The sequence below is a fragment of the Phyllobates terribilis genome, unplaced genomic scaffold (assembly GCF_046119375.1).
Source record: "Phyllobates terribilis strain yellow unplaced genomic scaffold, ASM4611937v1 Scaffold_75__1_contigs__length_6962009, whole genome shotgun sequence".
Lineage (NCBI taxonomy): Eukaryota > Metazoa > Chordata > Amphibia > Anura > Dendrobatidae > Phyllobates > Phyllobates terribilis.
In genome coordinates this window covers 4977137-4997322 of record NW_027362835.1, presented here as the reverse complement: position 1 = coordinate 4997322, position 20186 = coordinate 4977137, and positions in this window count along the sequence as shown.

The window sequence follows — 20186 nt, the reverse complement described above, 5'->3', positions numbered from 1 at the left end:
ATGGCGACGTCATAATGGTCGGCATGGCAACGGTGATGTCATAATGGTCGTCATGGCGACAATGATGTTATAATGGTCGTCATTGCGACGATAATGTCTTAATGGTCGTCATGGCAACGGTGATGTCATGATGGTCGTCATGGCAGCGGTGATGTCATAATGGACGTCATGGCGACGGTGATGTCATATTGGTCGTCATGGCAACAATGGTGTCTTAATGGTCATCATGGCGATGTCATAATGGTCGTCATGGCGACGATGATGTCATAATGGTCGTCATGGCAACGATGATGTCATAATGGTCGTCATGGCGATGAAGATATCATAATGGTCGTCATGGCAACGATGATATCATAATTGTCATCATGGCGATGATGATGTCATAATGGTCGTCATGGCAACGGCGATGTCATAATGGTGGTCATGTCGACGATGATGTCATGATGATCGTCATGGCAGCGGTGTTGTCATAATGGACGTCATTGCGATGATGATTTCTTAATGGTCGTCATGGCGACGATGATGTCACAATGGTTGCCATGGCGACGATGATGTCATAATGGTAGTCATGGCGACGTCATGGCGACGATAATGTCATAATGGTCGTAATGGCGACGATGATGTCATAATGGTCGTCATGGCGACGTCATAATGGTCCTCATGGCGACGATAATGTCATAATGGTCCTCATGGCGACGATAATGTCATAATGGTCGTCATTGTGACGATGATGTCATAATAGTCCTCATGGCGACAATCATGTCATAATGCCGACAATGATATCACATAGGTCATCATGGCGACGAAGATGTCATAATGGTTGTGATGGCAACAGTGATGTCATAATTCTCATGATGGCGAAGATGATGTCATAATGGTCGTTATGGCGACGATGATGTCATAATGGTCATCATGGCAACGATGATGTCATAATGGTCGTCATGGCAACGATGATGTCATAATTGTCGTCATTTCAACAATGAAGTCATAGTGTCGTCATGCCAACGATGATGTCATAATGGTCGTCATTTCAACAATGAAGTCATAATGGTCCTCATGGCGACGATGATGTCATAATGGTCCTCATGGCGACGATGTCATAATGGTCTTCATCGCAACGGTGATGTCATAATTGTCGTCATGGCGACGGTGATGTCAGAGGGTCGTCATGGCGACAAAGATGTCATAATGGTCGTCATGGTAACGATGATGTCATAATAGTCGTCATGGCAACAATCACGTCATAATGGTCATCATGGCGATGTGATAATGGTCGTCATGGCGACGATGATGTCATAATGGTCGTCATGACAACGATGATGTCATAATGGTCGTCATGGCGACGATGATTTCTTAATGGTCATCATGGCGACGATGATGTCATAATGGTCGTCATGGCGACAATGATGTCATAATGGTCGTCATGGCAACAATGATGTCATAATGGTCGTCATGGCGACGGTGATGTCATAATGAACGTCATAGCAACGATGATGTCATTATGGTCGTCATTGCGACGATGATGTCATATTGGTCGTCATGGCAATGATTATGTCATAATGGTCGTCATGGCGACGATGATGTCATAATGTTCGTCATGGCGACAATGATATCATAATGGTCGTCATGGCAACAATGATGTCATAATGGTCGTCATGGCGACGGTGATGTCATAATGGTCGTCATGGCAACGGTGATGGCATAATGCAGACGATGATATCATATTTGTCGTCATGGTGACGAAGATGTCATAATGGTCGTCATGGCGACGGTAATGTCATAATTGTCGTCATGGCGACAGTAATGTCATAGTGTCGTCAAGACAACGATGATGTCATAATGGTCGTCATTTCAACGATGATGTCATAATGGTCATAATGGCGACGATGATGTCATAATGGTCCTCATGGCGACGATGTCATAATGGTCGTCATCGCAACGGTGATGTCATAGGGTCGTCATGGCGACGATGATGTCATAATGGTCGCCATGGTAACGATGATGTCGTAATGGTCGTCATGTCAACGACGATGTAATAATGGTCGTCATGGCAACGATGATGTCAAAATGATCTTCCTGGCAACGATGATGGCATAATGGTCGTCATGGCGACGGTGATGTCATAATGGACGTCATGGCGACGGTGACGTCATATTCGTCATCATGGTGACGATGATGTCATAATAGTCGTCATGGCAACAATGATATCATAATGGTCATCATGGCGATGTGATAATGGTCGTCATAGTGACGATGATGTCATAATGGTCGTCATGGCGACGATGATGTCATAATGGTCGTCATGGCGACGATGATGTCATAATGGTCGTCATGGCGACTATTATTTCTTAATGGTCATCATGGCGACGATGATGTCATAAAGGTCGTCATGGCGACGTCATAATGGACGTCATGGCGACGATTATGTCATAATGGTCGTCATGGCGACGATGATGTCAAAATGGTCGTCCTGGCAACGATGATGTCATAATGGTCGTCATGGCTACGGTGATGTCATAATGGACGTCATAGCAACTGTGATGTCATTATGGTCGTCATGGCAACGATTATGTCATAATGGTCGTCATGGCGACGATTATGTCTTAATGGTCGTCATGGCGACGTCATAATAGTCGTCATGGCGACGGTGATGTCATAATGGTCGTCATGGCGACGGTGATGTCATAATGGTCGTCATTGCGATCATGATGTCATAATGGTCCTCATGGCGACGATGATGGCATAATGCAGACGATGATATCATATTTGTCGTCATGGTGACGAAGATGTCATAATGGTCTTCCTGGCAACGATGATGGCATAATGGTCGTCATGTCAACGATGATGTAATAATGGTCGTCATGGCAACGATGATGTCAAAATGATCTTCCTGGCAACGATGATGGCATAATGGTCGTCATGGCGACGGTGATGTCATAATGGACGTCATGGCGACGGTGACGTCATATTGGTCATCATGGTGACGATGATGTCATTATAGTCATTATGGCAACAATGATATCATAATGGTCATCATGGCGATGTAATAATGGTCGTCAAGGTGACGATGATGTCATAATGGTCGTCATGGCGACGAAGATGTCATAATGGTCGTCATGGCGACGATGATGTCATAATGGTCGTCATGGCGACGTCATAATGAACGTCATGGCGACGATTATGTCATAATGGTCGTCATGGCGACGATGATGTCATAATTGTCGTCATGGCAACGATGATGTCAAAATGATCTTCCTGGCAACGATGATGTCATAATGGACGTCATGGCGACGGTGATGTCATAATGGACGTCATGGCGACGGTGACGTCATATTGGTCATCATGGTGACGATGATGTCATTATAGTCATTATGGCAACAATGATATCATAATGGTCATCATGGCGATGTAATAATGGTCGTCAAGGTGACGATGATGTCATAATGGTCGTCATGTCGACGATGATGTCATAATGGTCGTCATGGCGACGATGATGTCATAACGGTCGTCATGGCGACGATGATTTCTTAATGGTCGTCATGGCGATGATGATGTCATAATGGTCGTCATGGCGACGTCATAATGGACGTCATGGCGACGATTATGTCATAATGGTCGTCATGGCGACGATGAAGTCATAATTGTTGTCATGGCGACGATGCTGTCAAAATGGTCGTCCTGGCAACGATGATGTCATAATGGTTGTCATGGCGACGGTGATGTCATAATGGACGTCATAGCAACGGTGATGTCATTATGGTCGTCATTGCGACGATGATGTCATGTTGGTCGTCATGGCAACGATTATGTCATAATGGTCGTCATGGCAACGATAACGTTATGATGGTCGTCATGGCGAAATCATAATGGTCGTCAGGGCGACGATGATTTCTTAATGGTCGACATTTCGACTATTATGTCATAATTGTCGTCATGGTGACGGTGAGATCATAATGGTCGTCATGGCGACGATGATGTCATAATGGTCATCATTGCAACGATGATGTCATAATGGTCGTCATGGCGATGATGATGTCATAATGGTCCTCATGGCGACGATGATGACATAATGCCGACGATGATATCATATTTGTCGTCATGGCGACGAAGATGTCATAATGGTCGTCATGGCGACGGTGATGTCATAATTGTCGTCATGGCGACAGTAATGTCTTAATGGTCGTCAAGGCAATGATGATGTCATAATGGTCATAATGGCGACGATGATGTCATAATGGTCCTCATGGCGACGATGTCATAATGGTCGTCATCGCAACGGTGATGTCATAATTGTCGTCATGGCGACGGTGATGTCATAGGGTCGTCATGGCGACTATGATGTCATAATGGTCGTCATGATAACGATGATGTCTTAATGGTCGTCATGTCAACGATGATGTAATAATGGTCGTCATGGCAATGATGAGGTCAAAATGATCGTCCTGGCAATGATGATGTCATAATGGTCGTCATGGCGACGGTGATGTCATAATGGACGTCATGGTGACGGTGATGTCATAATGGTTGTCATGGAAATGATGATGTCATAATGGTCGTCATGGCAACGATAACGTTATGATGGTCGTTATGGCGAAATCATAATGGTCGTCAGGGCGACGATGATTTCTTAATGGTCGACATTTCGACTATTATGTCATAATTGTCGTCATGGTGACGGTGAGATCATAATGGTCGTCATGGCGACGATGATGTCATAATGGTCATCATTGCAACGATGATGTCATAATGGTCGTCATGGCGATGATGATGTCATAATGGTCCTCATGGCGACGATGATGACATAATGCCGACGATGATATCATATTTGTCGTCATGGCGACGAAGATGTCATAATGGTCGTCATGGCGACGGTGATGTCATAATTGTCGTCATGGCGACAGTAATGTCTTAGTGTCGTCATGGCATCGATGATGTCATAATGGTCGTCATGGCAACAATGATGTCATAATGGTGGTCATGGCGACAGTGATGTCATAATGGTCGTCAAGGCAATGATGATGTCATAATGGTCATAATGGCGACGATGATGTCATAATGGTCCTCATGGCGATGATGTCATAATGGTCGTCATCGCAACGGTGATGTCATAATTGTCGTCATGGCGACGGTGATGTCATAGGGTCGTCATGGCGACTATGATGTCATAATGGTCGTCATGGTAACGATAATGTCTTAATGGTCGTCATGTCAACGATGATGTAATAATGGTCGTCATGGCAATGATGAGGTCAAAATGATCGTCCTGGTAATGATGATGTCATAATGGTCGTCATGGCGACGGTGATGTCATAATGGACGTCATGGTGACGGTGATGTCATAATGGTTGTCATGGAAATGATGATGTCATAATGGTCGTCATGGCAACGATAACGTTATGATGGTCGTCATGGCGAAATCATAATGGTCGTCAGGGCGACGATGATTTCTTAATGGTCGACATTTCGACTATTATGTCATAATTGTCGTCATGGTGACGGTGAGATCATAATGGTCGTCATGGCGATGATGATGTCATAATGGTCGTCATGGTGACGTTATAATGGTCGTCATGGTGACGACAATGTCATATTGGTCGTCATGACAACGATGATGTCATAATGGTCGTCATGACAACGATGATGTCATAATGGTCATCATGGCAACGATGATGGCATAATTGTCAACATGGCGACGATGATGTCAAAATGGTCGTCCTGGCAACAATGATGTCATAATGGTCGTTATGGCTATGGTGATGTCATAATGGACGTCATGGCAACGATTATGTCATTATGGTTGTCATTGCGACGATGATGTCATAATGGTCGTCATGGCAACGATTATGTCATAATGGTTGTCATGGCGACGATGATGACATAATGGTCATCATGGCAATGGTGATGTTATAATGGTCATCATGTCAACAATGATGTCATAATGGTCATCATGGCGATGTCATAATGGTCGTTATGGCGACGATGATGTCATATTTGTAGTCATGGCAGCGATGATATCATAATGGTCATCATAACGACGATGATGTCATAATTGTCGTCATGGCAACGATGACGTCATAATGGTCGTCATGGCAACGGCCATGTCATTATGGTCGTCATGGCAACGGTGATGTCATAATTGTCATCATGGCGACGTCATAATGGTCAACATGGCAACGTTGATGTCATAATGGTCGTCATGGCGACGGTGACGTCATATTGGTCATCATGGTGACGATGATGTCATTATAGTCATTATGGCAACAATGATATCATAATGGTCATCATGGCGATGTAATAATGGTCGTCAAGGTGACGATGATGTCATAATGGTCGTCATGTCGACGATGATGTCATAATGGTCGTCATGGCGACGATGATGTCATAACGGTCGTCATGGCGACGATGATTTCTTAATGGTCGTCATGGCGATGATGATGTCATAATGGTCGTCATGGCGACGTCATAATGGACGTCATGGCGACGATTATGTCATAATGGTCGTCATGGCGACGATGAAGTCATAATTGTTGTCATGGCGACGATGCTGTCAAAATGGTCGTCCTGGCAACGATGATGTCATAATGGTTGTCATGGCGACGGTGATGTCATAATGGACGTCATAGCAACGGTGATGTCATTATGGTCGTCATTGCGACGATGATGTCATGTTGGTCGTCATGGCAACGATTATGTCATAATGGTCGTCATGGCAACGATAACGTTATGATGGTCGTCATGGCGAAATCATAATGGTCGTCAGGGCGACGATGATTTCTTAATGGTCGACATTTCGACTATTATGTCATAATTGTCGTCATGGTGACGGTGAGATCATAATGGTCGTCATGGCGACGATGATGTCATAATGGTCATCATTGCAACGATGATGTCATAATGGTCGTCATGGCGATGATGATGTCATAATGGTCCTCATGGCGACGATGATGACATAATGCCGACGATGATATCATATTTGTCGTCATGGCGACGAAGATGTCATAATGGTCGTCATGGCGACGGTGATGTCATAATTGTCGTCATGGCGACAGTAATGTCTTAATGGTCGTCAAGGCAATGATGATGTCATAATGGTCATAATGGCGACGATGATGTCATAATGGTCCTCATGGCGACGATGTCATAATGGTCGTCATCGCAACGGTGATGTCATAATTGTCGTCATGGCGACGGTGATGTCATAGGGTCGTCATGGCGACTATGATGTCATAATGGTCGTCATGATAACGATGATGTCTTAATGGTCGTCATGTCAACGATGATGTAATAATGGTCGTCATGGCAATGATGAGGTCAAAATGATCGTCCTGGCAATGATGATGTCATAATGGTCGTCATGGCGACGGTGATGTCATAATGGACGTCATGGTGACGGTGATGTCATAATGGTTGTCATGGAAATGATGATGTCATAATGGTCGTCATGGCAACGATAACGTTATGATGGTCGTTATGGCGAAATCATAATGGTCGTCAGGGCGACGATGATTTCTTAATGGTCGACATTTCGACTATTATGTCATAATTGTCGTCATGGTGACGGTGAGATCATAATGGTCGTCATGGCGACGATGATGTCATAATGGTCATCATTGCAACGATGATGTCATAATGGTCGTCATGGCGATGATGATGTCATAATGGTCCTCATGGCGACGATGATGACATAATGCCGACGATGATATCATATTTGTCGTCATGGCGACGAAGATGTCATAATGGTCGTCATGGCGACGGTGATGTCATAATTGTCGTCATGGCGACAGTAATGTCTTAGTGTCGTCATGGCATCGATGATGTCATAATGGTCGTCATGGCAACAATGATGTCATAATGGTGGTCATGGCGACAGTGATGTCATAATGGTCGTCAAGGCAATGATGATGTCATAATGGTCATAATGGCGACGATGATGTCATAATGGTCCTCATGGCGATGATGTCATAATGGTCGTCATCGCAACGGTGATGTCATAATTGTCGTCATGGCGACGGTGATGTCATAGGGTCGTCATGGCGACTATGATGTCATAATGGTCGTCATGGTAACGATAATGTCTTAATGGTCGTCATGTCAACGATGATGTAATAATGGTCGTCATGGCAATGATGAGGTCAAAATGATCGTCCTGGCAATGATGATGTCATAATGGTCGTCATGGCGACGGTGATGTCATAATGGACGTCATGGTGACGGTGATGTCATAATGGTTGTCATGGAAATGATGATGTCATAATGGTCGTCATGGCAACGATAACGTTATGATGGTCGTCATGGCGAAATCATAATGGTCGTCAGGGCGACGATGATTTCTTAATGGTCGACATTTCGACTATTATGTCATAATTGTCGTCATGGTGACGGTGAGATCATAATGGTCGTCATGGCGATGATGATGTCATAATGGTCGTCATGGTGACGTTATAATGGTCGTCATGGTGACGACAATGTCATATTGGTCGTCATGACAACGATGATGTCATAATGGTCGTCATGACAACGATGATGTCATAATGGTCATCATGGCAACGATGATGGCATAATTGTCAACATGGCGACGATGATGTCAAAATGGTCGTCCTGGCAACAATGATGTCATAATGGTCGTTATGGCTATGGTGATGTCATAATGGACGTCATGGCAACGATTATGTCATTATGGTTGTCATTGCGACGATGATGTCATAATGGTCGTCATGGCAACGATTATGTCATAATGGTTGTCATGGCGACGATGATGACATAATGGTCATCATGGCAATGGTGATGTTATAATGGTCATCATGTCAACAATGATGTCATAATGGTCATCATGGCGATGTCATAATGGTCGTTATGGCGACGATGATGTCATATTTGTAGTCATGGCAGCGATGATATCATAATGGTCATCATAACGACGATGATGTCATAATTGTCGTCATGGCAACGATGACGTCATAATGGTCGTCATGGCAACGGCCATGTCATTATGGTCGTCATGGCAACGGTGATGTCATAATTGTCATCATGGCGACGTCATAATGGTCAACATGGCAACGTTGATGTCATAATGGTCGTCATGGCGACGGTGATGTCATGATGGTCGTCATGACGACGGTGATGTCATGATGGTCATCATGGCAACAATGATGTCATAATGGTCATCATGGCGACGGACGTCATAATGGTCGTCATGGCGAACATAATGTCATAATGGTCGTCATGGCGACCATAATGTCATAATGGTCGTCATGGCGACCATAATGTCATAATGGTCGTCATGGCGACCATAATGTCATAATGGTCGTCAGAGTAACGATGATGTCATAATGGTCGTCATTGTGACGATGATGTCATAATGCCGAAGATGATATCATATTGGTCGTCATGGCGACAACGTTGTCATAGTGGTCGTCATGGCGATGGCGATGTCATAATGGAAGTCATGGCAACGATGATGTCATAATGGTCGTCATGGCAACATTGATGTCATAATGGTCGTCATGGCGACGTCATAATGGTCGGCATGGCAGTGGTGATGTCATAATGGTCGTCATGGCGACGATGATGTCATATTGTTCTCCATGGCGACGTTGATGTCATAATGGTCGTCATGGCAATGATGATGTCATAATGGTCGTCATGGCAACGATGATGTCATAATGGTCATCATGGCTTCGATGATGTCATAATGGTCGTCATGGCAACGATGATGTCACAATGGTCATCATGGCGACGATGATGTCATAGTGGTCCTCATGGCGACGATGATGTCATAATGTCGACGATGATATCATAATGCCGAAGATGATATCATATTGGTCGTCATGGCGACAAAGATGTCATAATGGTCGTCATCGCAACGGTGATGTCATAATTGTCGTCATGGCGACGGTGATGTCATAATGGACGTCATGGCGACGGTGATGTCATAATATTTGTCATGGCGACGATGATGTCATAATGGTCGTCATGGCAACAATGACGTTATGATGGTCGTCATGGCGAAGTCATAATGGTCACTAGGGCGACGATAATGTCATAATGGCCGTCATGGCGACGATGATTTCTTAATGGTCGTCATGGCGACGATTATGTCATAATGGTCGTCATGGCGACGATGATGTCATAATGGTCGTCATGGCAACGATAATGTCATAATGGTCATCAAGGCGACGTCATAATGGTCGTCATGGCGACGATAATGTCATAATGGTCGTCATGGCGACGATGATGTCATAATGGTCATCATGGCAACGATAATGTCATAATGGTCATCATGGCGAAGATAATTTCATAATGGTCGTCATGGCGAAGATAATGTCATAATGGTCGTCATGGCGACGATGATGTCATAATGGTTGTCATTGCGATGATGATGTCATAATGGCCCTCATGTCGATGATGATGTCATAATGCCGACAATGATATCATGTTGGTCGTCATGGCGATGAAGATCTCATAATGGTCGTCATGGCAACGGTGATGTCTTAATTGTTGTCATGGCGACGGTGATGTCATAGGGTCGTCATGGCTCCGATGATGTCATAATGGTCGTCATGGCAACGATTATGTCATAATTTTCGTCATGGCGACGGTGATGTCATAATCGTCTTCATGGCAACGATGATGTCATAATGGTCATCATAGCGACGATGATGTCATAATGTGCGTCATGGCGATGATGACGTCATAATGGTCGTTATGGCAATGGCGATGTCATATTGGTCGTAATGGCAACAGTGATGTCATAATGGTCGTCATGGCGACGTCATAATGGTCGTCATCATGGCGATGATGATGTCATATTGGTCATCATGGCGACGATGATTTCTTAATGTTTGTCATGGCGACCTTGATGTCATAATGGTCGTCATGGCTACGCTGAGATCATAATGGTCGTCATGGCGATGATGATTTCTTAATGTTCATCATGGCAACGGTGATGTCATGATGGTCGTCATGGCAGCGGTGATGTCATGATGATCGTCATGGCAGCGGTGATGTCATAATGGACGTCATGGCGACAGTGATGTCTTATTGGTCATCATGGTGACGATGATGTCATAATAGTCGTCTTGGCAACAATGATGTCATAATGGTCATCCTGGCAATGATGATGTCATAATGGTCGTCATGGCGACGGTGATGTCATAATGGTCGTCATGGTGACGATGATGTCATAATGGACATCATGGTGACGGTGATGTCATAATGGACGTCATGGTGACGGTGATGTCATAATGGACGTCATAGCAACGATGATGTCATTATGGTCGTCATTGCGATGATGATGTCATAATGGTCCTCATGGCGACGATGATCACATAATGCCGACGATGATATCATATTTGTCGTCATGTCGACGAAGATGTCATAATGATCGTCATGGCGACGGAGATGTCATAATTGTCGTCATGGCGACAGTAATGTCATAGTGTCGTCATGGCAACGATGATGTCATAATGGTCGTCTTGGCAACAATGATGTCATAATGGTCGTCATGGCGACAGTGATGTCATAATGGTCGTCATGGCAATGATGATGTCATGAAGGTCATAATGGCGACGATGATGTCATAATGGTCGTCATGGCAACGATTATGTCATAATTTTCATCATGGCGACGGTGATGTCATAATCGACTTCATGGCAACGATGATGTCATAATGGTCATCATAGCGACGATGATGTCATAATGTGCGTCATGGCGACGATGACGTCATAATGGTCGTTATGGCAATGGCGATGTCATATTGGTCGTAATGGCAACAGTGATGTCATAATGGTCGTCATGGCGATGTCATAATGGTCGTCATCATGGCGACGATGATGTCATATTGGTCATCATGGCGACGATGATTTCTTAATGTTCGTCATGGCGACCTTGATGTCATAATGGTCGTCATGGCTACGCTGAGATCATAATGGTCGTCATGGCGATGATGATTTCTTAATGTTCATCATGGCAACGGTGATGTCATGATGGTCGTCATGGCAGCGGTGATGTCATGATGATCGTCATGGCAGCGGTGATGTCATAATGGACGTCATGGCGACAGTGATGTCTTATTGGTCATCATGGTGACGATGATGTCATAATAGTCGTCTTGGCAACCATGATGTCATAATGGTCATCCTGGCAATGATGATGTCATAATGGTCGTCATGGCGACGGTGATGTCATAATGGTCGTCATGGTGACGGTGATGTCATAATGGACATCATGGTGACGGTGATGTCATAATGGACGTCATGGTGACGGTGATGTCATAATGGACGTCATAGCAACGATGATGTCATTATGGTCGTCATTGCGATGATGATGTCATAATGGTCCTCTTGGCGACGATGATCACATAATGCCGACGATGATATCATATTTGTCGTCATGTCGACGAAGATGTCATAATGATCGTCATGGCGACGGAGATGTCATAATTGTCGTCATGGCGACAATAATGTCATAGTGTCGTCATGGCAACGATGATGTCATAATGGTCGTCTTGGCAACAATGATGTCATAATGGTCGTCATGGCGACAGTGATGTCATAATGGTCGTCATTTCAATGATGATGTCATGAAGGTCATAATGGCGACGATGATGTCATAATGGTCCTCATGGCGACGATGTCATAATGGTCGTCATCGCAACGGTGATGTCATAATTGTCGTCATGGCGACGGTGATGTCATATGGTGGTCATGGCGACGTCATAGTGGTCGTCATGGCGACGGTGATGTCATAATGGTAGTTAGGGAGATGTCATAATGGTGCTCATGGCGACGATGATGTCATAATGACGATGATGATATCATAATGCCGACGATAATATCATATTGGTCGTCATGGCGATGAAGATGTCATAATGGTCATCATGGCGACGATGATGTCATAATTGTCGTCATGGCAACGATGATGTCATAATGGTCGTCATGGCGACGATGATGTCATAATGGTCGTCATGGCAACGATGATGTCAAAATGGTCGTCCTGGCAAAGATGATGTCACAATGGTCGTCATGGCAACGATAATGTTATAATGGTCATAAGGCGCTGTCATAATGGTCGTCATGGCGACGATAATGTCATAATGGTCGTAATGGCAACGATGATGTCATAATGGTTGTCATTGCGACAATGATGTCATAATGACCCTCAGGGCGATGATGATGTCATAATGCCGACAATGATATCATATTGGTCGTCATGGCGACGAATATGTCGTAATGGTCGTCATGGCAACGATGATGTCATAATGGTCATCATAGCGACGGTGATGTCATAATGGTCGTCATGGCGACGTCATAATGGTCGTCATGGCAACGGTGATGTCATAATGGTCGTCATGGTGACGATGATGTCATATTGGTCATCATGGTGACGATGATGTCATAATGGTCGTCATGGCGACGATGATGTCATAATGGTCGTCATGGCAACGAGTATGTCATAATGGTCGTCATGGCGACGAAGATGTCATAATGATCGTCATGGCGACGTCATAATGGTCGTCATTGCGAAGGTGATGTCATAATGGTTGTCATGGCGACGATGATGTCATAATGCCGACAATGATATCATATTTGTCGTCATGGCGACGAAGATGTCATAATGGTCGTCAAGGCAACGGTGATGTCATAATTGTCGTCATGGCGATGGTAAGCTCATAATGGTCGTCATGGTGACGATGATGTCATAATGGTCGTCATGGCAACGATGATGTCATAATGATCATAATGGCGACGGTGATGTCATAATGGTCGTCATGGCAAGGATGATGTCATAATTGTCATCATGGCGACGATGATGTCATAATGGTCGTCATGGCAAAGGCGATGTCATAATGGTCGTCATGGCGACGTCATAATGGTCGTCATGGCAACGGTGATGTCATGATGGTCGTCATGGCGGCGGTGATGTCATATTGGTCGTCATATTGGTCGTCATGGTGACGATGATGTCATAAAGGACGTCATGGCGACGATGATTTCTTAATGGTCGTCATGGCGACGATGAAGTCATAATAGTTGCCATGGCGACGGTGAGATCATAATGGTCGTCATGACAATGATGATGTCAGAATGGTCGTCATGGCGACATCATAATGGTCGTCATGGCGACGTTAATGTCATAATGGTCGTCATGGCGACGATCATGTCATAAGGGTCGAAATTGCGACGATGATGTCATAATGGTCCTCATGGTGACAATGATGTCATAAAGCCGACGATGATATCATATTCGTCATCATGGCGACGAAGATGTCTTAATGGTCGTGATGGCAACAGTGATGTCATAATTCTCGTCATGATGATGGTGATGTCATAGGGTCGTCATGTCGACGATGATGTCATAATCGTCGTCATGGCAACGATGATGTCATAATGGTAGACATGGCAACGATGATGTGATAATTGTCGTCAAAGCGACGGTGATGTCGTAGGGTCGTCATGGCGACGATGATGACATAATGGTCGTCATGGCAACGATGATGTCTTAATGGTCGTCATGGCAACGATGATGTCATAATTGTCGTCATGGCGACGATGATGTGAAAATGGTCGTACTGGCAACGATGAAGTCATAATGGTCGTCATGGTGACGGTGATGTCATAATGGACGTCATGGCAACGAAGATGTCATTATGTTCATCATGGCGACGATAATGTCAAAATGGTCGTCCTGGCAACGATGATGTCATAATGGTCATCATGGCGACCGTGATGTCCCAATGGAAGTCATGGCAACAATGATGTCATTATGGCCGTCATGGCAACGATGAAGTCATAATGGTCGTCATGTTAATGATTATGTCATAATGGTTGTAATGGCGACGATGATGTCATAATGGTCATCATGGCAATGATTATGTCATAATAGTCGTCATGGCGACAATGATGTCATAATGGTCGTCATGGCGACGTCATAATGGTCATCATGGCGCCGATAATGTCGCAATGGTCTAAGGGCAACGATGAAGTCATAATGGTCGTCATTGCGATGATGATGTCATAATGGTCCTCATGGCGACGATGATGTCATAATGAAGACGATGATATCATATTGGTCGTCATGGCGACGAAGATGTCATAATGGTCTTCATGGTGATGATGATGTCATAATGGTCGTCATGGCAACGATGATGTCAAAATGGTCATCCTGGCAAAGATGATGTCATAATGGTCGTCATGGCAACGATAATGTCATAATGGTCGCCAGGCGCTGTCATAATGGTCGTCATGGCAACAATGATGTCATAATGGTCGTCATGGCAACGATGATGTCTTAATGGTCGTCATGGCAACGATGATGTCATAATTGTCGTCATGGCAACGATGATGTGAAAATGGTCGTACTGGTAATGATGATGTCATAATGGTCGTCATGGTGACGGTGATGTCATAATGGTCGTCATGTTAATGATTATGTCATAACGGTTGTCATGGCGACGATGATGTCATAATGGTCGTCATGGCAACGATTATGTCATTATAGTCATCAAGGCAACAATGATGTAACAATGGTCATCATGACGATGTCATAATGTTAGTCATGGCAAAGATAATGTCATAATTGTCGTCATGGCGACGATGAAGTCATAATGGTCGTCATTGCGACGATGATGTCATATTGGTCCTCATGGCGACGATGATGTCATAATGCCGATAATGATATCATAGTGCCGACGATGATATCATATTGGTCATCATGGCGACGAAGATGTCATAATGGTCATCATGGCAACGGTGATGTCATAATTGTCGTCATGGCGACGGTGATGTGATAATAGTCGTCATGGCGACGGTGATGTCATAATGGATGTCATGGCGACGGTGATGTCTTAATGGTCGTCATGGCTAAGATGATGTCATAATTGTTGTCATGGCCACGATGATGTCATAATGGTCTTCATGGCAACGATGATGTCATAATTGTCGACATGGCGACGATGATGTCAAAATGGTCGTCCTGGCAACGATGATGTCATAATGGTCATCATGGCGAACGTGATGTCATGATGGTCGTCATGGTGATGGTGATGTCATAATGGACGTCATAACAACGATTATGTCATTATGGTCGTCATTACGACTATGATGTCATATTGGTCGTCATGGCAACGATTATGTCATAATGGTCGTCATGGCGACAATGATGTCATAATGGTCGTCATGGCAACAATGAAGTCATAATGGTCATCATCGCGATGTCATGATGGTTGTCATTGCAACGGTGATGTCATAATGGTCGTCATGGCTACGCTGAGATCATAATGGTCGTCATGGCGACGATGATGTCATAATGGTCGTCATGGCAATGATGATGTCATAATGGTCATCATGGCGACGTCATAATGGTCGTCATGGCGACGGTGATGTCATAATGGTCGTCATGCGACGGTGATGTCATAATGGTCGTCATTGCGATGATGATGTCATAATGGTCGTCATGGCAACGATGATGTCATAATGGTCGTCATGGCGATGGTGATGTCATAATGGTCATCATGGCGACGTTATAATTGTCATCATGGCGACGATAATGTCATAGTGGTCGTCATGGCAACGTGTATGTCATAATAGTCGTCATGGCAACGATGATGTCATAATGGTCGTCATGGCGACAATGATGTCATAATGCTCTTCACGGTGATGTCATAATGGTCGTCATGGCGAATGTGATGTCAAATTGGTTGTCATTGTGACGATTATTTCTTAATGCTCGTCATGGTGACGATGATGTCATAATGGTCTTCACGGTGACGGTGAGATCATCATGGTAGTCAAGGCGGCGATGATGTCATAATGGTTGTCATGGCAACGATAATGTCATAATGGTCGTCATGGCGATGTCATAATGGTCATCATGGCGACGATAATGTCATAAAGGAACTCATGTCGACGATGATGTCATAATGCCGACAATGATATCATATTGGTCGTCATGGCGATGAAGATGTCATAATGGTCGTCATGGCAATGATGATGTCATAATGGTCGTCATGACGACGGTGATGTCATAATGGACATCATGGCAACGATGATGTCATTATGGTCGTCATTGCGACGATGATGTCATAATGGTCGTCATGGCAACGATTATGGCATAATTGTCGTCATGGCGACGATGATGTCAAAATGGTCGTCCTGGCAACGATGATGTCATCATGGTCGTCATGGCGACGATGATGTCATAATGGTCGTCATGGCAATGTGTATGTCATAATGGTCGTCATGGCAACGATTATGTCATAATTGTCGACATGGCGACAATGATGTCAAAATGGTCGTCCTGGCAACGATGATGTCATAATGGTTGTCATGGCGACGGTGATGTCATAAGGATCGTCATGGTGATGGTGATGTCATAATAGACGTCATAGCAACGACGATGTCATTATGGTCGTCATTGTGACTATGATGTCTTATTGGTTGTCATGGTGACGATGATGTCATAATGGTCGTCATGGCGTCGATGATGTCATAATGGTCATCATGGCGACGTCATAATGGTCGTCATGGCAACGGTGATGTCATAATGGTCGTCATGGCTACCCTGAGATCATAATGGTCGTCATGGTGACGATGATGTCATAATGGTCGTCATGGCAACGATGATGTCATAATGGTCATCATGGCGACGTCATAATGGTCGTCATGGCGACGGTGATGTCATAATGGTCATCATGCGACAGTGATGTCATAATGGTCGTCATTGCGATGATGATGTCATAATGGTCGTCATGGCGATGAAGATGTCATAATTGACGTCATGGCAATGGTGATGTCATAATTGTTGTCATGGCGACGGTGTTGTCATAGGGTCGACATGGCGCCAATGATGTCATAATGGTCGTCATGGCAATGATGATGTCATAATGGTCGTCATGACGACGGTGATGTCATAATGGACATCATGGCGACGATGATGTCATTATGGTCGTCATTGCAACGATGATGTCATAATGGTCGTCATGGCAACGATGATGGCATAATTGTCGTCATGGCGATGATGATGTCAAAATGGTCGTCCTGGCAACTATGATGTCATAATGGTCGTCATGGCGATGGTGATGTCATAATGGTCGTCATGGCAACGTGTATGTCATAATGGTCGTCATGGCAACGATGATGTCATAATGGTCGTCATGGCGACGATGATGTCATAATGGCCGTCATGGCAACAATGATGTCATAATGTTCGTCATGGCGACGTCATAAAGGTTGTCATGGCAACGGTGATATCATAATGGTCGCCATGGCGAAAGTGATGTCATATTGGTTGTCATTGTGACGATGATGTCATAATTGTCGTCATGGCAACGATGATGTCATAATTGTCGACATGGCGACGATGATGTCAAAATGGTCGTCCTGGCAACGATGATGTCATAATGGTTGTCATGGCGACGGTGATATCATAATGGTCGTCATGGCGATGGTGATGCCATAAAGGTCGTCATGGCTTCGATGATGTCATAATGGTCGTCATGGTGACGATGAAGTCACAATGGTAGTCATGGCAACAATGATGTCATAATGGTCGTCGTGGCTACCCTGAGATCATAATGGTCGTCATGGCGACGATGATGTCATAATGGTCGTCATGGTAACGATGATGTCATAATGGTCATCATGGCGACGTCATAATGGTCATCATGGCGACGTCATAATGGTTGTCATGCGACTGTGATGTCATAATGGTCGTCATGGCGACGTCATAATGGTCGTCAGGGCGACGATAATGTCATAATGGTCGTCATGGCGACGATTATTTCTTAATGGTCGTCATGGCGACGATGATGTCATAATGGTCGTCATGGTGACGGTGAGATCATATTGGTAGTCATGGCGACGATGATCTCATAATGGTCGTCATGGCAACGATAATGTCATAATGGTCGTCATGGCGATGGTGATGTCATAATGGTCGTCATGGCGACATCATAATGGTAATCATGGCGACGATAATGTCATAGTGGTCGTCATAGAGACGATAATGTCATAATGGTCGTCATGGCAACGTGTATGTCATAATGGTCGTCATGGCAACGATGATGTCATAATGGTCGTCATTGCGACGATGATGTCATAATGGTCCTCATGGCGGCGATGATGTCATCATGCCGATGATGATATCATATTGGTCATCATGGCGATGAAGATGTCATAATGGTCGTGATCTCAACAGTGATGTCATAATTCTCGTCATGGCGACGGTGATGTCAAAGGGTCTTCATGGTGATGATGATGTCATAATGGTCGTCTTGGAAACGATAAAGTCATAATGGTCGTCATGTCAACAATGTTGTCATGATTGTCGTCATGGCGACGGTGATGTCATAGGGTCGTCATGTCGACGAAGATGTCATAATGGTCGTCATGACAATGATGATGTCATAATGGTCATCATGGCAACGATGATGGCATAATTGTCGTCATGGCGACGATGATGTCGAAATGGTCGTCCTGGCAATGATTATGTCATAATGGTCGTCATGCCGATGGTGATGTCATAATGGACGTCATGGCAACGATGATGTCATTATGGTCGTCATTGCGACGATGATGTCATAATGTTCGTCATGGCGACGATGATGTCATAATGGTCATCATGGCAATGGTGATGTCATAATGGTCATCATGGCGACGTCATAATGGTCATCATGGCGACAATAATGTCATAATGGTCGTCATGGCGACGATGATTTCATAATGGTCGTCATGGCAACTAGTATGTCATAATGGTCGTCAAGGCGACGATGATGTCATAATGATCGTCATGGCGACGATGATGTCATAACGGTCGTCATGGCAATAATAATGTCATAATTGTCGTCATGGCGACGGTAATGTCAGAATTGTCATCATGGCGACGATGATGTCAAAATGGTCGTCCTGGTAACGATAATGTCATAATGGTCGTCATGGCGATGGTGATGTCATAATGGTCGTCATGGCGACATCATAATGGTAATCATGGCGACGATAATGTCATAGTGGTCGTCATAGAGACGATAATGTCATAATGGTCGTCATGGCAACGTGTATGTCATAATGGTCGTCATGGCAACGATGATGTCATAATGGTCGTCATTGCGACGATGATGTCATAATGGTCCTCATGGCGGCGATGATGTCATCATGCCGATGATGATATCATAATGGTCATCATGGCGATGA